Source organism: Crocuta crocuta, unplaced genomic scaffold, assembly GCF_008692635.1.
Source record: "Crocuta crocuta isolate KB4526 unplaced genomic scaffold, BGI_CrCroc_1.0 scaffold124, whole genome shotgun sequence".
Classification (NCBI taxonomy): Eukaryota; Metazoa; Chordata; class Mammalia; order Carnivora; family Hyaenidae; genus Crocuta; species Crocuta crocuta.
This window is the reverse complement of record NW_027551573.1, coordinates 4961010-4981831: the sequence shown is the minus strand read 5'-3', so window position 1 is coordinate 4981831 and position 20822 is coordinate 4961010. Positions and strand designations below refer to the sequence as shown.

At 47.1% G+C, this 20822-nt stretch overlaps 1 protein-coding gene across 2 annotated transcripts in view; it reads left to right on the top strand.

The window, feature by feature from the left end:
- Nucleotides 1–20822, top strand: part of FTO (FTO alpha-ketoglutarate dependent dioxygenase) — a 381469-nt gene that overhangs the window by 225395 nt on the left and 135252 nt on the right. Inside the window, exon 9 of one of the 2 annotated variants that reach the window (XR_013331932.1) lies at nucleotides 13506–13763. The exons of the other annotated variant lie outside the window; for it this stretch is intronic. The gene's annotated coding sequence lies outside the window, so the exon portion shown is untranslated. The remainder of the gene's footprint in view (nucleotides 1–13505; nucleotides 13764–20822) is intronic. 2 annotated transcript variants of the gene reach the window in all.

The window sequence follows — 20822 nt, the reverse complement described above, 5'->3', positions numbered from 1 at the left end:
TGAAGTCCCAAGACTGCCCCCTGCCCCCTGCTCCCATTGTGAGGGAGGAAGGATGCTGTGTGCACAGGCTGATTCGGGTCCTGGAGGAAGGGTCCAGAAGTGAACACCATGGAATTGAGCTGGGACCAGGACGAAAAGACAGGGTCTCATTCCTGAGGCAGCCATGCCCGGAAGTGAGCTAGGACTAGGGGCAAGGGGAAAGGCCTCCCCAGAGCCATCCCTCTGGATGGGCGGATGGCTTTCAGATCGGGAGGGGCAAAGCTAAGGCTAAATGGGGCTTCACGGTCACATCTTAACCTGCTCCTGGCAGTTGCTTTTTGCAGGCTACCTGCTAATATCCTGCCGTGGCTTCAATGATACCAGCACAGTGATGAGCATCAGCCTTGGTGACTTGACACTTGGGCCAGAATTTGTGTGGCACCCTTGGGAACTGCGGTCCCGAGTGGAGCCACTAGCCCTGAGAACGGGCCATGGGATGATGAGGCTGATGTAATTACCTTCTGAGACCACATGTGACGGAGTCTTCTGAATGTGTCAGCCGCAGTCGCTCGTGTTAGAGAGAGGGGCGGCTACTTCTGGATGAGTTAGTCGGGACCTAGAAGTTGTGCCATCTTGTGGTTCAGTAGGCTGAATCGGTCGGCAGGGTTGGGGTGGAATAAGTGAAGGAAGCAGGGAGGCGCGAGCCTGCCAGCTGACATGTCTGCCTTACATTTCTAATGCATCTATCCCTCCTCCTTTAATAATTGCGATCCCTGCTTTCTGTTGCCCATAACAGAAGAACGTCCTTTGTGTATCTGGACCAGATTCCTCTAAAACCCAGTAACTCCATAAAACCTCCTCATAAATGCGTAGGAATTGAGCCATTGTATAAATTTAGAGCAAGGATCAAATGAGTCTAGAGATAGTGTTACCTTTTTTCCCCAGATACAGCAACTTCTCTTAAAGAGACCAGTGTCGTTAATGTTATTACCGTGTTACCGTCATCATCATCATCGGAGCAGTTTTATGGGAGACAAAAGCCAAATGACTGCGGCGCATCTTATTTGTAAAATCAACACACAGGGTTCGGTATGAGCTCCTCTCCTGGCAGACCCGGACCATGATTGGTTGCTGACTCTTTCTTCCGGGCCGTACTCCTCAAACTTTTTGAGAAACCATCAACTAATTCATTTATCTTTTCAACAAGGTCTTATCAAATAGGGCTTGCTCTTTGTCAGGCATTGTTCCAGGCCCTGGGACAGCACTGTAGAGAGTGTCCATCTCCTGGAGCTCGTGTTCTTAGCAGAAGGACAGACCAGAACTGTTTTCCTAAGTGGAGCTCTGAACACTCTTAGAAAGGTACATGACCGCCCCGTTCAACAACACTCATTAGAACCAAAATATGATCCTGCAGTTGAGAGAAAGATAGAGAAGCTTCTTTTCTGGATCTTCGTCCTAAAACGATCGCTTGTTGTAAAACCTGCCATTCCAGTCCTGGCGAGTCACCTTTGTGAGCTCACGGGACACCCGCTTCTAAGGAACACCACGCCATTCGTTTCTCCTTAGACAACCTGGACTCCGGTTCCCAGGGACTTTTCAAAAAGATGTGTCACCTTAAAGGTCTTCGCTTTGGGAAGGCTCAGATGCAGGCCATGTTACAGTCACAAATATCTCTTAAGAGAGAAGCCGGCCCTGCCTGGTAGGTGTTGGGGGAGTGCGTGTGTTAATGCACTCCAGCACGAAATAAACAGCGGTTATAGTTAGCGTGAGCAAGCCGTCAGTCATGCATTGATTCAGCAAATATTTATCGAGTGCCTGGCTGCTACTAGACACTATCGTGGGCCTTGGGGTTATAGAGATGAGTAGCACTTGACAAGGGGAAATACATTAGGCAGTGCAGTATCATAAATGCTGTGAAGGAGTTTAAGTCAGGATTCTGTACAAAGAACGTGGAAAGAAAGGGCAGGTTCTCCCCAAGTGTTCTTATGTGGTTCTCACCGTATGCCCAGCCCTTGTGGGGAATACCGCTCCTGTTGTGAAATTGTGTTGGCTGCAGGTGGGTAGGTAACAATTTGTCTCCAGAAGGAGTGAGAAATAGGCGAGAAATCTATGTGTGGTTATGGGTCATGGGGTAAAATCTGGGCTACCTCTTTCCATAGAGATCTAGTTTTCAATGATAAATGGTGTGGGGCGGGGGAGAGGGGCCGGGATTTCTTTCAGAGCAGATTTCATTAACATGGCCTAGAGGTTGGGAGCACAGATCCTGAGCAAGTTGTCTGAGGCTTGGATCTGTCTATAACTCTAGGCGATAATAGAGAAGTTACTTAACCACGCCGAACCTCAATTTTCTCATTTGTAACTTGCGCAGGGGATAATAACAGAACCTACTTCATAGGGCTGATTAACAAATTCTACATAAAACACCTCAAGCAAGGACCTGTAACATATTAGCTGTTCAGTAAAAACTACCCATCACCTTTAGATCAAAACAGAAAAATTTGTATAAATCCAGCCATACTCATCCTTGGTGAGCAAGCCCCCATGTAAACCCCTAGCCTTGTGAGAGGGGCCCCCACATTGCCAAATCGGTGCGAGGGTGAACACTGGACACATCTTGCCCTGTGCCAGGCCCTGCGCTAAGCACCGTCACATAGACTTGACAGAGGCCCAAACTCCAGTTTGAATCCTATCGCCAGCTGGCTGTGAACTCTGGGCTTGTCACAGCCACTCCGGGTCCCAGCGACTTCATCCAAAAGAGAAAGCTCGATTCAGGGGGACAAGGCGCGGTTCTGTAAGTGAGACCCCGGGAGCATCTGCTGGTAGGAGCAGTGTTCCCCTGATGACTTCAGTTCACCTTCCTCCCTCCGCTGTCCTTGAAATCCGCAGTTGTGCTTATTCTAGTAATGAGAGCCACTAACATTTATGGGGAACCCACTAAGTGCTGGGGTTTTAAATGTTTTACGAGGTGAGAAGCTAGAGGCAGAGAGATGGAGAGCAACTTGCCCAAGGCAACACAGCTAAGCATGGAGGTCATGGGTGGAAGCCACAGCAAGACTTTCCCACCACTGTTAGGTTCACTCAGTACTTTGAAGTGGATCTCACCGTATAGGGCTTAGAGCCCTTCCCGGATCCTTCCCAGTGTGGAGAAAGGCAGGTGCGTATCTGTAAAGGTTTTTTTCCTCCGGTACCTAAACATGTTCGGCACTTTTTAGTTGCGGGTGCCTCTCTGTCTCTAAAGAAATAATTTCCAGCCCATGCTTTATGAAGTAAGTCTTTTCAAGGAAAGTTATTACCTTTATAGCTATGTCATTCTTTTATATTGGTTACAATCTTTGAGAAGGAGGGATCAGGGGCACAGATGAGAACATCAAAGTCTGGCCTCAAGCATCTGTAAATCCTCTAAGTGGAGTAATTTTGAGGCTGGGTTGGTTAGTCAAGGCTGATTGGAGTGGGTGTCCTGAAGGTGATCGGATAGCATTTATCTGCCATACGACGGGTCAGTCACCAGCTCTACCGGTGTGTTTCTGTCTATAAAACCATTTACCGCACGTAGAGAGTCATGATCTTATTCTACGTTGGGATATCCCCAATGCGTTTGACAAATTTACACTATAATGTATATTCCGGGTTAGAGATAAAAGTTTTAACTCGGCTTTTGGTCGTGGCAGTCATGGGGGCTGGGGGGTGGCAAGGCACCGTTCCAGCGGCCTATAGGGGACACTGTTGCATCATGGATCAGAATGAGGCTCAGCACCTTGTCCCAGGACAAAAGAACAAAACCGATCACAAAACAAAAAATAGGTCAGCCACCTTCACATCACTAATTGAAATGATCTGAGTGACTCTGGCCCGTCTAGGATAGCCTGTTTTCAGGTATCGATCAGGCTGTTTAGTATCCGCTCGAAAGGAATGGTTGAGCGTCGCTTTCCCAGATGGGAGTGATTGATTGACACTTTTCTGATTAGCTTTCTCTCCGTACTCTTCTCTGGACAGGGTTCTCTTTTAGTTAAATAAACCTCCAGGTTTAGTGGACTTATCTTCATTTTTTGTGAAGACATGCCCACGTCAAGCTGAAATGCGTTCGTTCTGTCGTATTCTAAATAAACATCGTAAGCCTCCTAAAGGGCATTTTGGAAGTTCTGAGTCTCTTCTTCTCACCCATATCTTTTTCTTCACTGAAAAAGATGCTATTGACTGAGGAAATGAAGTCATGTCTGTCAGGCAGGCCTGCGTAGGGCTCAGCCCGAGCTCTGGGAAGCTCAACGCCAGATCCTTCCAGACCAGAGACGGCCTCCATCACCGCCCAGGTGCCCCTGGGCTTTGCCAGCACTGCCTCCACCCTCGCTGCCCAGCCCTGGCCGCTTCCCCTACTGGAAATCTGGGCNCTAAGGCAGCGTGCACCGTAATGATTTCGTTAGCCTGCTTCATTTCCAGTCTTACCATCAATTATGCCATGTGTTTCGTCCAGTTGGTGCTACCCTCCCAGTGTTAATTATAACCTACAAGACTGTTACAGTTAATTTTATGGCAAGCATATTGTCTCTTCAAGGCTCCGGAGCAGCTCATAAATTATCTTGAAGGTAAAACGTAACTTGGGGAACTAGTTAGGAAAATTCCATCCATCTCGCTTAGGAGCCGCAGCTGCTGCTGTCAGCTGCCTCGCCGCCGCATTGTGAAGGAATTAGGGTGGGTCAAGTTTAAGAGGGGAGGCCCGGGCTGTCACCGAGGAGAAAGGCTGTCCTGGCCCTGTCAGACAAGTGCCTTCTGCCAATCCCTGGTGGTTTCACTTCGCAGGCAGGAAGAGGCAGGCAGTGCAGGTGAATGGTCCCCAAGCTGTCTGTATTCATTACTTTACAGAAACTTGTTGTAGGGAGGCAGGTCCGGAGGCCTTTCCTCTTCTCTGTTGTCATGATGTTAGGCATCATCTGCAAAGTGTGAGGGAGATAACTCTATAATGAACTCCGGGCCTGGGCCAGGAGACGGCAGGGCCGAGGGGCGGGGAGCCCGAGGCACCTCCCGGCAGCACCCCCCCACCCCTCCCCAAAGCCCTGCGCTGAAACCAACATTTTCATTGTGGTTGTTATTGTTCTCATAATCTGATAAACTGAGATCTCACTATGAGCGCACGTACTCCAAAATTGCCTGCTAAAGAAATTAGCAGGTTATCCTATTGGGATAATACACACATTTTTTTTTCCTCCTCACACGAAGTGTAAGCTTTACATTCCAGCCCTGGGGGCCCTTAGCATTATTATTTTTAACGACTGAACACAAGTCTCTCATTTAGCTTGTTTGTAGAGTTACTGTAAATGTTCTTTCTGCTGTTGGTTCTTCATTTGAAATTCCGCATGCTACATACGCTCGCTGGGAGAGCTCTGGGGGGCCCCTGAGCACGGCAGCTGCATGAAGCACAGTATCTTCTAGAAGCATGGCCAGCCGGCTGCGGAGGGGAGGCAGGAAGGGTGTGTCGAGTCCCTGAGCTGGCGGTCTCTCCCTGGATATTCCAGAGCATTTTCCTGTCTGCGCGAAGGCACGTGAGGCCATCACCGCCAGGCTGTGTCACCAGGAGAATGGCATGGATTTTGAGGGGGTTAGGAGGGCACATGCAATGGTGGGATTGTGCCCAAGAGGCACCGGACGTTCCCAAGGAAGTGTGTTTCTGAGCTCTAAATGACAGCAGCACAGTACCTGGAAATTTGGGAGTCTTCTAGTGAATTCGGACAACGGGTCACAAGCCCAGATGCCCGCAGGGCCCGGTAGGTGCCCCCAGACGAACGAAGCCAGAGTGGGGTGGCTGAAGGGAACGGGAGGTGCACAGCCTATCCGAAGCAGGCGACCCCTCTTCAGCCTTGCCAGGAGGCCAGATCCGTGTTACTAGGTCCCCTACATTTTCAAGAGGAGTGGAAAATGGAAAATGTGTGTATGTGCTTCCAAAGCCTTCTAACTGTTTAAATGTTAGGGGAAATTCAGATGTCCATACCTGTTGTTCATGCTGCTTAATCAGTACCTGCCTGGAGACTGGGTGGTGTGGCCGTGTTTCTGATAGAGATTGGAAGTCGTGGCCACCCTGTCTGAAAACTCTTCTCCGCTTTCCCACACTTCTCAACGAGGGAGACGATGGCGCTGGCCAGGAGACGAGGGTGCAGTCTGGGCACTGCCTCTGTGACCTTATAATATCCTTCTACTCTTTTTGGGTTCTCGCTTGGAGGAAATCTATATATATTTTGCCTCTAACTTGACAGTCCCTTTTCTCTTACCGAGAACGCATATGAGTTTTCAGAAGTAAATGAGGTGTACGTGGCACTCATTGTGACCATAAAAAGGGCATCTGCAAAAACGTTGGCGATGTTGAATCCGATGAAGGGTCTGATTCTCAGGGGGGAAGGGCAGGGGGCTTCTGCGCTAGCGATCGCCATTTCTCCTGTTGCACCCTCGAGTTTAGGCCTCACCAGCTCCACCCTGGGGGAGCCCAGCTGTTCCTCCGTGGCTCAAAGATATCATGTGGTCAGAATAATCTTTTAGTCTCACTGATCCAGCCCGATGCCCACATGGGGGTGTGGTCCGGGAAGCTGTTAAATACATGTGGGTTTGATCTTCTGGAGGAGAGGAAGACATAAAAACTATTTCTTTAGTGAAAAGAAAAAGGTATGCGTAAACCTTGGCTGCCGCTAGAGTCAGCTGTGACGCATGCGTGGCTAAATTTCATTGTAAATATTTCATAAGGGCTGTTAGAATGCAGTCAGGTTGACATCACAGCCCCAACTGTACCAAAGGAACCATTTCACTAAAATAAGCCAACATTTCTAAAGAAACATGAATTTCTAATGTAAAGTTAACATCGGGTCAGAAAACCCTCTGGAAGAAATGTCTGTATCAATGTTTATAATCTCTGCACTTATGGATTTGCAGTTTGTGCAGAAAACTCCCTAAGCGACTTTATTTTGGTTAAATAAGACTAGCTTGTGAAATAGTCCGTATATCCAAATCCATCCTAACTCAGGGTCTTGGCAGCCTTTTGTACAAATAATGTCTTTCCCAAAATGTGTATTTGAAAAAGGAAGAGGGAAATTAAGTGGCACACGGCGTCCCAGGGTTGCTGTAAACTGACAGACCCCTAGAAACAGAACGCAAAGACTGATGGTCCATTCATTCTTAGAGCAAATCGCAACGCTGTACGTTCACTTATTGATTTAACTGAGGCACGGAAGGTTGCAGTGATGAGCAAAATGTTTACCCTCCTTTCCTCTTTTTTTTTTATAGTAAAAGTTTATTGAAGCATGCCTTTGTGTGTGTGTGTGTGTGTGTGTGTGTGTGGTTGTTGGTATGTCAAACAAAATCTGTATGAGGTTTAGAGGCATTTGGCAGACAAGAAACGAAAAGATACTGTGTAAAACCTTAATCCACGTTCACAGATGGTCCTGTTCAGGTGCTATTTTAATTATGAGGTAAAGAACAGCCCCACACAGTAGGAAGTCATCTTAATACACGGAGAGGGGCCTTTGTCTTCAAGCAGTCAAAAAGCCTTGTTAACGAGAAATTTAAATACTTTGTGTTGTAGGGGAGAGTCTCAAAATGACCAGGATGCTTGGAGAAAAGCAAAACGATGGGGCCTTCTGAAAATCATATGAGTTCACTAGAAATGTCTTACAAAGTGTGGGGCTTTGCGCTTCCTTAATATTGGTTGTTTTAGCGACGGCTCGTCCAGCGATACGTGCGTGCCATAAATATGTTCACGTGATCAGAGAAAAAAATAAACAGAACAAATTGCAAATAACATTTAAATTCTTTTTTAAAAAGTTTCTTTAATGTTCATTTATTTTTGAGAGAGAGAGGACAGAGTGTGAGCAGGGGAGGGGCAGAGAGGGAAAGAGATACAGAATCAGAAGCAGGTACTGGGCTCTGAGCTGTTCAGCACAGAGCCTGACGCGGGGCTCAAACCCATGAACTGTGAGATCATTACCTGAGCCGAAGTCAGACGCTCAACCAACTGAGCCACCCAAGCGCCCTGCAAATAACATTTAAAAAACATTTTTAGCCCCACCTGGAAGTATTTCTTTATGGTTCTTAAGCTCAAAGGGCTGCTTTGCCCTTCAAGCGATAGAGTGCCCAGAAGAGCTAATAATAATTCAAACGCTGCTGTAACTTACAGCTTGCATTAATAACACACAAATAGAACGGCCTTCTTATTAAATGTTAGTAATATAATAATGTCTTACTGTCTTTCCCTTAGTGGGGAATTATGAGGACCTCATGTTAGGACCTCAGTGTCGTGACATAGTTAATTATCCATGGATAATGGTTTTCAGCCATCGCGGTTCTGAGTGACGCAGCTCTGTTGTCAAGGGCTTATTAAGTGTTTGCAGACTCAGGTGCAGTGCACCTATGCACGTCCCTACAGAAGCAAACAGCTGTGTTTTCTTTACCATATTATACATCACACAGAGTGTCTCATTTATTACAGCTGAGCTAATGATGCAGGCGCAAACCTCTATGTCCCGTGCTCTATGGCGATGATATATTTGCTGTAGAGATGTTAGCTTGTTTTTCCTAAGTAATTAATCTCTTCTGGTACCGACTGTATCACATGAAAATGGGTTTGCGCGGGGCTCAAAATACATTTAATCCGGTCTGCAAGAGACTGGGCGAGACCTCTGGATATAGTGGCATGTTTTTTTTCTCCCACAAGGGCCTCCCCCTGTCTGCAGTCTCCCCACCGACAGGATGCTCACATTACTAGGAACTTAGACTAATAAAAGGGAATTCTCTTCAGTCCTTGAACACCAAGACAGAGTTCAGACCTGAATATGTGCTAAGTGAAAGGAAGCCTAGGGACGGTCACGCGAGTTTGGTCCCTTGACAAGGCTGTGTATTGTCCACATGGAGACTTGTGGGCAGCAAGTGTCTGTCGAGTCTAAAATGCCTCGCAGTTCATGCCCAGGTAGGCCCTTCTGACGTGCGTCAAGGCCTAGAGCAGGCACTCCCGGACTGGAAAACCCGTGCACTGAGGGCACACGCTGTTTTGTAATACCCTCCCAAACACTTTTTCATTTTAAGGGTAATGTATTTTGCTTTCGATTAGAAAAGCGCAGTTCACATTTGGATCCATGGTTCTCAGGTGATATTGTTGAGGACAAGAGTGAAGTCAGTCTTCACGTTTTAGGGTTAAAAAACATTTTTAAGTCGTTTTTAAAGGAGAGTGCTAGACACACAACGTAGGTGGTCCGTGGCTGTCGCCACAAATCATGATGGTGGATCACATCATCAAAGGTTAGGAAACACGGGCCTTACAAACCAAAGGGGTCAGGAAGCTTGTATCTCAATTATAATAGTGCTCTTGATTATGAAGAGGACGATGATGATCATTATCATAATAATAGCCGCTACCTTCAATGAAGAATCTATGCCAGGCCCTCCTCTAAGTGTCTTACCCATAAGTCTTTATTTACTCTTCATGCCAACTCAGGCAAGCAAGTGCTACTTTTCCGTTTACCAGGTAAAGTACATAGGAGCCAGGAAGGCCAGGGAATTTACCAATATTAACGTATGTTGTAAGTGACCAAACTAGGACTTGAGCCCAGGTAGTGAGGGTCTTGTGTCCACTTTTCAATCACTGCGTCTTTCTACATCTTGACGGGTTGAGAAATGTCAACTTCTGTCCGCCCTCTAATGATGAGGGAGAAAGGTGGAGAAACGTGAAAACATACAACACCGCATGTAATAGTGTATATATTACTTACATTATGTAAATAACACAGCATCTGTATTTATATTATTTGTACATATTATATATACTCATGTATAATCTTATGATGCAGTCACCATCCTTGCGCTGTGAGGGCTCTGACCTGCACTGCTGGTGAGAAATGAGAAGTTTGCAACTTCTGTGACTATGTTCTGAGCTCTTGGCTTCCTTCCATAGCATCCTGAATGTATGCTAGACTAGATGCCTTAGAATTTGAAATCCTTTATTTGAACTGATGAGGAAAAGGCAGGGTGGCAGGGAGAGCATCACATTGTTTTTTTCAATTACTGCCACAGAACCCTCCGACTATGTAGTACGAGGGCAGAATTGCAGAATTAACACCAATTTCTTACTATCCAGGGACCTGTGGATAGTAGGAAATGCACAAAATCTTTGGCAACTTTTTTTTTTTTTTTAACATTTATTCATTTTTGAGAGAGACATAGAGTGCAAGTGGGGGAGGGTCAGAGAGAGAGGGAGACACAGAATCCAAAGCAGGCTCCAGGCTCTGAGCTGTCAGCACAGAGCCCAATGCGGGGCTCGAACCCACAAGCGATGAGATCATGACCTGAGCCAGTGTCGGACGCCCAACTGACTGAGCCGCCCAGGCGTCCCAATCTTTGGCAACTTCCATATTTCTGCACTTAGAAAAGCATCATAATCCTTTTCCCGATTCCCTTCAACTATATAGAAGCAATGTTTACTCTTGTCTGAAACATAAGTGAAACCCTAGCAAATAGCATAGTTATATTCCCAAAAAGAAAAGAGAGTTAACCTCTGAAAACTAATCTCAACTCGTAACAAACATGTGGAAATGAATAAAAGAACATAGCCCACAGGACCATGGTGTAGGTGGGAGTTAGGTTTCCAAGGTCCCGGAGCAAGACCGAAGGCACACATTTGAAGCTGTCTCCTGATTCTTGGTTTATCTTGATTGAAAGTCCCAGGAAAATGCTCAAGCAGGCAAGAATTCGCATCTGTCTTTCTCATCTGATGTTTTTCTAAGCCAAACTGCTTCGTCTTCTTCAGTAGTATTTATGACTGGTTACATTGCACAAGGAAACCTGGGTAAGGCGTTAAGGGTATGGAGAAATGGGTAATTGGGCCACTTAGAAAATCTATCCAGCGCATGTTTCCACTGCAGCCCCCCCATGGGCCAAAAGTCGTCAGGAACAATTACCAGAGAATTGTGAGGCGCTCAAAGAAGAAAATTGCAGAACAAAATGGGTTGAAAGAATTTATACTTTTGTCATTTCCAGCCGAAGCCAAGGGGCTAAAACCCGCGTCTCGCACCATTGTAATCTACAAGCATCTAATTTGCTAACAAGACTTAACTGATCAGGATCTGCAAGTCTCCTCCACGAGTATAATCAAAACAAGAAGCATCTGGCTCTGGAGCGTAAATGTTGTGGATCTTTTATCCTGCAGCCCCACCATTTTCTTTCTGGCAGGCTGAGATGAAACAGAAAGCTGATATTTGGAGCCACTGGAATTGCAGGCCTCGTAATTTTGAAATATCCATTTTATCCCGTGTAATTTCTTCCCTAAGATTCCTCAGCCTAAATCTGATACAGGTAGGAGCCAAGACAAACAGTAACCATTTATAGTCACCCAGGCCAGTTTGAATTTCAGTCTAATGTAAAGCAAAGAGATTTTTTGGCTTCATTTCAGGTGTGTAACAGGGGTAGAAAATGCATTTAAAATTTAGCAGCAAATGTTACCATATGTTTCCATAACAACTGCAAACTTTTATGTTCGAAAAGCAATAATATAAACACGGAGGAATCTTGGAACAGTAAACTATTAATTTACCAAATATAAAAAATCCAGCATTGAAGGGGGCTTTTACAGCCACAGAAGCCATGAAGGGGCCCAGCATCCTGTGAATTTCTCCATTACGTGGCAGAAAATACTGCCGGTGGGTTTAAATGAGCAAATCTTTTAAAATTATAGGTATAGTGTCAGTTCTCCACAGTGCATTTTTCTGAAGCCATGTGTGGTGGTGCCAGCCACGGCCCATTTCTTTCACCATCTTGAACTAGTAAAATGCCCTTGAGTAGCTGCCCCCAATGCACCTATTGTAAAATAAGTGCATTTTTGTTTTCTTCGTCCACAGCTTTAAACTTGGTAACGAAGGCTGGGGTCTTGCTCAGAGTGTAGCGCCCAGGAACTGGGCCTAAGGCTTGTCGAGGAAGAGGTGTCCACAGCTTGTCGATACATACGAAGAAGGTTCACGGTTTTCTCTACTCCCCATCTTGAACTACAAAAGGGAAAAGGTGCAAAGGGGGAAAATGGCTCTACTTGACCACGGCTTAAGAAAGAAGAGTTAGTAACTAGAGTCGTTGAAATCGCCACCAGGGGGAATTCGCTGTCCTCTGATGTCTCTGTAGGGAAAAGAAATAATCTTTTAAAGCATGTATTAGAACACGGCGACCTGCGGGTGGCTCTTTCATTTGGAAAGAAGCATGATTTTTTCCCCCTAAACCTACCCCAGAAAGTGGATGTGGTGGGGTTTGGAATCTTTTTCTAGAACAAAATGTTACCTCGTCATTTCAGTTAAGGTGATGTGGGGGCACCTGGGTGGCTCAGTTGGTTGGGCAGCCGACTTCGGCTCGGGTCATGATCTCATGGTTCGTGGGTTTGAGCCCCTCGTCAGGCTCTGTGTTGAAAGCTAGCTCAGAGCCTGGAGCCTGTTTCAGATTCTGTGTCTCCCTCTCTCTCTGACCCTCCCCTGCTCACGCTGTCTCTCTCTCTCAGAAATTTAAAAAAAAAAAAGGTAAGGTGATGTGCCTTGACTGGCCCTGAAATGTGGGGTTTGTGAGATGGCTGTCACTGAATATACCGATCAACGAAGGAAGATTAACGTCAAACAGAAGAGAAGGTGAAAGGGAGGAATAGGGTGCCTAAAAATGAAGTGCGGAACTCCCCAGAGGGCCGTTCAGGAAGGGCCCTGGTATGGTTACAGATTAGAGAAGGGGCTACAATTCTCTAAATTTCGGGAAGTGCAGTAAAGAGGCCCCACAGTTCAAGCTGGGGCAGCATGTCCAACCTGGCTTCCCTGAGCCTTCACAGCGGAGCCCTCAGGTCGCCAAGTGCTACATGGTGGGGATGCCGTTCAAAGCAGGGCTCACAACGCAGTGGGCCACGGAGAAGATGGAGGCTCATGTTTAAGGTACCGTGGAAACCTGGTCGGGTGGGAGTGAGAGCCGGAAGCACAAGTGAGGGTAGAAGAGTTGTTTTGTAAAAACCCCGTTCGTTCCCGAGTCCTCGGTGGGCCTCATTTTAGGGCAGAAACTTAACTTGCCCTGGTTATCACTTTCTCTGGCAGGGTTAGTAAGAAAGTTTCTTGTGTTTCTATCTGCACGTGGCCACGTTGAAGCATCTCTTTGAACTTTATTGAGATTGGAGCCTGGCGTTAATCTTAAGGGTCCATAATTTGTGTCTAACTCCCCAGTAGCATGAAAAATGGGTGTGGTGGTTAAGAAGAAAGAGCCATGCCATTGCTTCACTCAACAGATATTTTTTTTAAACTTTTTTACCTTTATTCATTCTTGAGAGACAGAGAGAGATAGAATGTGAGCAGGGGTGAGGCAGAAAGAGAGAGGGAGACACAGAATCCGAAGCAGGCTGCAGGCTTTGAGCTGTCAGCACAGAGCCCGACGTGGGGCTCAAACTCACAGACCGTGAGTTCATGACCTGAGCCGAAGTCAGGTGCTTAACTGACTGAGCCACTCAGGCACCCCTCACTCAGCAGATACTTAGTGAGCACTTATTGTGTACCCAGCACAGGAGACAGGAGGAAGAACAAGAAACACGACCTGTCTCTTGTTCTGGTGGAGCCTATGGTCTAGTGGCAGGAGAGGAACTGAAGAGAAGTGAGTAAATCAAGAAGATAATGACAGATGAGGACCGTGGAGAAAAGGAAACCATTGGGAAGGCGCCTAAAGCTTCTTAGCGATCTTCGAGGAAGCCCCACCAGAACGAGGCCAAGAAGGAGGAACCAGCCAGCGGGACCCGAGCATAGTGCCCAAGGGAGAGGAAGGTGAGAGGGGGCTGGAGAGACAGGAGGGGTGGAGCCTTAGGGTTGGGGTACAGATTCCATTCCATCGTGGGGTTTGCCGACTCAGAATAAAAACGAATCCAAATTCCATTTGCGAAGTATTTTGAAAGTTTCCACGTGTCCCCAGTGCTGTGAGAGGTCTTCCAGTCAGTGATGTCAGAAAAAAGACATTAATTGTGAGATAAGGCACATGGCATCCATCATAAGTAAACCTTGAGCCCCGTATGAGGTAGGAAGGTTTCTATGGAGAGAAAGCAGGAATCAAAAGGAAGCTCATCAAGTATTGAGATCAAGTACCTACTGTGTGTGGCTGCTTTCTGTGTTGAGTGCTGTTACCTCCATTCTATAGATGATGAATCTGAATGCCCAGAAAATTAAAGATACTTACTGATAAAACTTTAAGTCACACCAATTTAGCATGTTGGAAGAGAAACAAAACCTAACAGTCACTACCCACTAACTCACACTATTACCCAGGCTTTTGGGGAGCCTGAGTGGCTGAGTCATTTAAGCCTCTGACTCTCGATCTTGGCTCAGGTCATGATCTCATGGTCCATGAGATCAAACCCCACGTCGGGCTCTGCACAGACAGTACTGAGCCTGCTTAAGATTCTCTCTCTCCCTCTCTCTCTGGCGCTCTCAAAATAAATAAACATTTAAAAAATTATTACAGGCTTTTGAATAGCCCTGTGACATACCTCCCCACCCCGTTGATGCGCCAAAATGTCAAAACAAAAGGATCTGTCTTTGTTTTTAGGGATGTGGGGAAACAAGAAGACTCTAGGGAACATGTGGTCTGTTTTGAAGCCCGTCTTTGGGAGAAAGTCAGCTCAAATAGAGGAGGCAGTGGCAGCTACTAAGTGGCAAGAGAAACAGACTGAGTCCTTGGCGGAGGAAGGGAGCATTAATGGAAGAAGTAAGAGCCAGGTTCGCCCTTGCAGAGTTGAGGAGGACACCAAGGGCGGAAAGACCCTGAAGACATTGCAATATAGTGTTACTTCCTGGAGGCAGGCAGAAACGTCACGAAACAAGGCGTAACACATCCACTAAACCCTCAACATTTTCCTCTCTGGTCTTGGAATCTCTACACAGCCCTGTCTAAAATCTGCTTCTGTACCGTTCAGATGTCTGCTCCAGGGGTCTTCTCCTTAGATTACCTTTTGAGGGATGGCCCTGGATGGAGATAGGTCAACTTTCAGGTGACCTTTTTTCAGCAGAGGCCATCTCCCACTGGAAGTCTTCTTCTCCCCTGGCTTCAACTGGGCTGGCATTTCTGACAGACGTGTAAACAGATGCAAGCATTGTTGCTAATGACAGGTGATTATAAGAGGCATGGGGGCCAAGGTAATTAAACCGCGATTTGACAGGAACATTTGGCAATGTAATATTTCAGCACTAGAAATGTCTTTGCAGTGCACTTTTCCCACTTGGTTTGGTGAACATGATTCATTCCTAATCTTGAGAGGGTGGCGCTTTGAGATCCGAAACTGTCCTGTCCAAAGTCATGGTTCATCATGGGGCTTCAAAAAATGGTTACCAGTGGACCGTGTGGGGATCTGCTGAGTGTCAGCTCTTTCCAGGAGCGGCTCTAGAGCGGGAATCATAGCAGGAATAGAATCTGTGCCCTGGTGCAGGGACTGTATTTGACGTATTATCCTGTCTGATTTAATAGTGATTATGCCTTGGAGAGAAACATGAATTATTTTTCGACCACTGTAATTTCAGCTGCTCTCCCTCTTACCTGCGTTTACCTGATGTTGCTCCCATGGATCCATCGAAAGATAGCTTACTCAATTCTCTTGTCCCCTAAATTTCTACTACTAGAAGTGGGAGAAATGTCTCACGTCACCAGTAACCTGTTGTTACAAGGACCCACAGTAAAAACGATCATCAAGGTCATGGAATTTGTTTGTCCGTTCAATTTAAGTGTAATATTTAAAAAAAGAAAAGAAAAAAGAAAACACGACATTCTTTTTGCTGTGAGGATCATTCGAAATGCCTTGTTAGACACTTAGAGACTACTTCCTACTACTGGAGGCAAGGTTACGGTCATGTGTTTGCAGGGATCCTGACTTCTACTGGATAAATAGCAGACCTTCCTATAGATGTCATCGTTACAGTTTCAGCTACCGGATTGGCTCTATGACTGTACAGACCAGCACATTTATAGTGACTGTGGATAGCATGGTCCCTCCTAATGCGATGGCAGCCAACATTAATTATTTCTCACCTTGTCTAAGATGGGAACTTCTCCCTAACAGGTTAGTCCATTCCTCTGCTGCAAAACCAGCTTTTTCGTACCCTTGACGTTGTGTATACCTGGCTATTTGAAGAGATCGGCTAAGTGGACCATTCAAAGGCGCAGCCAGGCACTGGCAGGAGAGTGGTTTCTTTTCCTCCGCTGATTCTGATTTTCTCCAGGGAGGGGGGATAGAGGGAGATGAGTTTGCGACTCCAATTTGGTTTGTGCCGGGGGAGTGCCGAGCGAGCGTGCCTGTTTGTGGGATTGCCCCCTCCCGCGTGGAAAGCTCCCGGCCTCCTTTTACATTCTGCTTCAGGCTGCAGTCAGTTCTGTAGCTGAGGCTTTTTTAAAAGCTTTGTCAGGTAGGTTAAAAGGTGGCCCACCCCCGGTGTATTAAAAGAGAGAGAGAGAGATTAAACTCAGTAAGCCTGCCATGTTCTCTCTAAAATATCAAGTCAAGATGATTTTTAAACCCAAAGTTACGAGGCTTAGGGGGTGTGACCTTTAGTGAAAGCAGTCTGGCAGCTGGGGAGGAGTGACCAGGGCTAAAGACAGTCGGCCCGTGGGCTGGTGGCCTCGGGGAAGGCTGCTGAGGCCAGAGTGAATCGTCTGCGTCTCTCTGCCTTCCGGCCAACGAAGGCACTAACCCCAGATAAACACCCAGCCTGACTCCTGGGCCTCTGCATTTGCCGCAGACGCCCGGGTAGCAGACCGGTTTTCAGAGCCGCCTGCTTACAGCCCAGCCTCCGTTGAGCTCAAGAAGGCAGGGTCTCTGCCCTCGGGAGGCTTGAAATCAGATAAATACGACTGCTACTAATAACCTTTAATTGAACTTTGAATAAGTACTCAGGTGCTTCTCATGTATTATTTACTCAGCTAATCCTAAAGAATTGTAGTACTGGCTCAGCTTTACTGAGTGCTTCTCCATGCCAGGTACTTTTTGAAGTGCTTAATGTGCATTGACTCAACTATTACGATGGTATTTGATGACGATGATGATGATGATGATGATGATGATGATCCCCTAATTTTAACAGGAGAAAAGCCAAAGCGAAGAGATGTTGAGTAACTTTCGTAGAGACATGGGGGCCTGGACGCAGAGTTGCTGGGGTTTCCCAAGGCCGAGCCCTCTGCCACCCGCCATCCATGGAACCCAAGTTCGGATCACCGGGTAGGCATGTGAAACTCAGACTGTGGGTCTTCCTCAGGCAGGGCGGACAGTTGGTTTCTGATGGATTCTCGGGTGGCGCTGATGCCCTCCACTCTATGCCAGGGAGAAGATAGCAGTGGAAAATAGTCACCCTCAAGCAAAAAAAAAAAAAAAAGGGAGAGAGAGAGAGATGTATAATAATATAAACAGAGTGATTTGAGGATGCCAATAGCAGTAATAATATTATTTTATTATTGTCACTGTCGCTGGCACTGGGAAGCAGTCCCTGTGTCCTGGGCACTGTTTTATAGCCAGGGACCCTTGTAACTGGTACTATGGGGTGTCTCGTTTACTCCTCACAACAGACCCATGAAACAGACATGACTGTTCACCCCATGTTATGGCTGAGGAAATGGAGGCACAGTTTTCAAACTTGCCCAAGTGCCAGAGTGATGATTCAGTCGCCCCCCCACGCCCCCACCCCCGGTGTAATTCCAGAGCCCATGCTCTTGACGGCAGAGAGAGCAGTGGACAGCTAAGGGGATTCAGAGCCACATCCGTGGAGCAGGCAGTGTGTGAGCTGCCCCTGAAGGAGGAAGGAGCTGGGGAGTGGCTGCCCAAAGGGAAGGGAGGTGTGCAGGGGCCTGGGGGCATGGACCACCAAGGGTGATTGGGTGGACCACATGGGGACTTCCGTGTGAGCCGCTTGGAAGAAAGGAAGGATGCTGCTGGAAAAGCAGGTTGAAGGCTTTGAAGAGTAGCAGCTGACGGGACTCAAGAGTGGACTCTGTGCTTCCCAGCAGCTGTGGGGGCCATACTCTGACTCAGATCTCGCCAGGAAACTTCCAGACAGAACGATAGAGTCATTCTTTGTTAAAGGTGCTGCCAGGCCGTCTCTTCCCTCTGCCTTTCATGGCTTGAGAGCGTCAGAACCTGTTCAGAGGAGAGTGTGATTTCTCAGCTTAGCGACCCTGTGACAGTGACTCATGCCCTGCCGAGGGAGAAGTGAGGTGGTTTTGTTTTTTTGTTGTTTTTTTGGTTTTTTTTTTGTACACAAGCCACATCAAACACAAACGGGGCCGTGCGTGCAGGTCAGAGAGCGTGTCCGTGTGCAAACCCACGTACCACCTTTGGAAAATGCCCGCCGTGGCACTGTCGTCGAAGCTGCCAACTTGTTTTATTTCTGATATTGCCTGGCAGCCCCCGAAGGAGGCAAAGTATGAATTTTTATCTCCCATTTACTAGACTTTCATTATATCGTGCTTACAGACACGGTGTCAGCACATAAAATGTTAAACATCACTGGCCTGAAAGAGGCTCCCATTCTCTTACCTCTGGTGCTGGGGGAATCTTGCTAGGCCTTCTGTAGTGGTTCTGTCAGGGTAATATGACATGAAGCAGTCCTCAGTAATGACAGACATTGAATATGAGTGACAGGAACCTTGACCGCAAGGAATGGGTTCAATTACCAGAGACGAGGAGTTACCTGAGATAAAACCAAAGGGCCCAATTGTGCTCGGTTTCGACCCCGTGACTCGCAGATCCAGAGCAGCGAAGACAAATGGCTGATTAACCAGCCCCTAACCCCCTCTCTCGGCGGCGATAAACTTGTTTGGATTTCCCCGTCCGAAAGGAAAAAAAAAAAATCTACGGGTGGCATGTTTCTAAAGGAAATACGATCAGAAAGCAGGAGGGCCGGTGCTCGTCATTTGTGTCTCTTCTTGCAAGCACAAAACCAAAACCTGTCATTCTATCTGGGAGCGGATCTAGGACACAGTGTCCAGAAATCAATACAAGATCAATGATTGCTCTCTTAACCCCACCTTTCTTTCGCCGCGGCGGGACACTGCCCAGGTTCACCTGTAGCCAACCTGACGCCAGTGTCAATGAGAGCCCCTGCCATCAGACGCCCTCCTCCTTTGCTTTCCTCCTGCGGGGCTGCTCCGCTCAGCATTGAGGGCAGCTTTCTGCCTGTTTATAGCCGACTGCTTATAGCCCCCAGATAGAGTGCTAGCAAGCGGCCCAATTAAACTGGCGTGGGGCTGCCCTCACTCGACTAGCTCTGCAGTCATTTAGCCGGCAGACATTCCTGACTATTACAGCTAGAAGCAGCATGTCTCCAGAGCTGGAGATAAAAATGAATGAAATTTGTAATTCCGGGCTGACACTTGATCCCGGCTGTTGAACTAATGCTATTGCACCTGAAGTTTTTCTTTATGGTAATTGCCGTCTGTGTTATTATTTCATATCCCAAATTGGAGAAAATTGCAACAGGTATTAGATTCTGGGAGCGCATTCACCGGAGCCCTATTGTGCATTCTTCCAAGGCAGATTCCAGCTCCTGTTCAAGGCGGGGAAGACAGATTTTGCTAGCCAGATGCACTGGCTTGGGTTTCATTATTATCAGGAACATTCCGCGTGTAGGTCTGGGCAGGCATTTATCAGCTTTACCTGAAATCTGCTCTGAAATCTACTTTGGGTACTAATTCAGTCGGCATATGTTGGGACTGGCCCTGGGGAATTCAGTGACGATGACCAGCGCTGACCGTGATCAGTCTGCTTGACCCCTGACACATCCGTGGTGGAACATTAAGTCTCCTGCATTGTATAGGCTTAGGCAAGCGGGCAATGTGGAATAAGACTTCCCACAGGGCCCCTCTGGAAGCCACCGCTCTGTGTGGTAGTTCTCGACTGCCCCACTTCACTGAGAACCCGTTGAATATGTATGTCACAGGTTTGAAGTCTCTCGGCCTCCCGGAGGCTGAGATCACTGCTCCTCACTGCCTGTTACTGCTCACTGTCTCCTCATTTCTGTTAACCTCTTTCGCCGGGTCTCATCCTAGGGTTTGGGGATTTGGAGACTTTCCAGAATAGCATATGAACCACATTCAGAGTAGAGCGCAGCCTCAGAAAGCTTGTAGCAGACGGTTTGGGAAAGCATGTATTTTGCAGCATTCACTTGTCTGCTTAGCTTGTGGTCAGCGCTGACTGTGAAGGCTTTAGGCAGGATCCAGGACGAGAATTCAGATCTGGCCGGTGGAAGCACTATGCTTGCCTTCAAGCGAATGCTCTGGGGAACGTGACCTCACTGACACTGTCGCTTTCGTTTCCATCTGAAGACCACACCTGGCAGACAGCAGAACTCCTTCAATGTCAGGGGCATACTCACACCTTTAGGATCCAAAGGCTTTGTCCCTATCCGCATTAGGAAGCTTTGACAGGCTCTTCTCTGTATTTTAATTAGAGGCACATGTGAGAAGCTCAAACCTCAAAGTAAAGGAAGGTAGACATTAGGGCTGTGCACTGATGCTTGCTTCCTCATTTGACCCCCAGACCTGGACAGTCTCCCTCATGGTCCACGGTCCCCTGACATGAGGATACCTAGAAACTTACAAGGAATCATCCGAAAGTCCTACTCAGGTACTTTCTTTGCCAACACGGACATCTGTGCTTTGAACACCCAGGGCCAGTATCAGACAGTCTGTGGTGGAGGGTTTAAATTGCAAGTTGAAGTACACAGAGTTTGGAGGATCTCCAACATACTGAACGTATGGTGGTCTGCATTGCTTTCGATACTCCTAGGCTTTTCATACTAATTTGCTAATAAGCTACTCTGAAAACTCAAATCTATTGAAATCGAATTACTGTA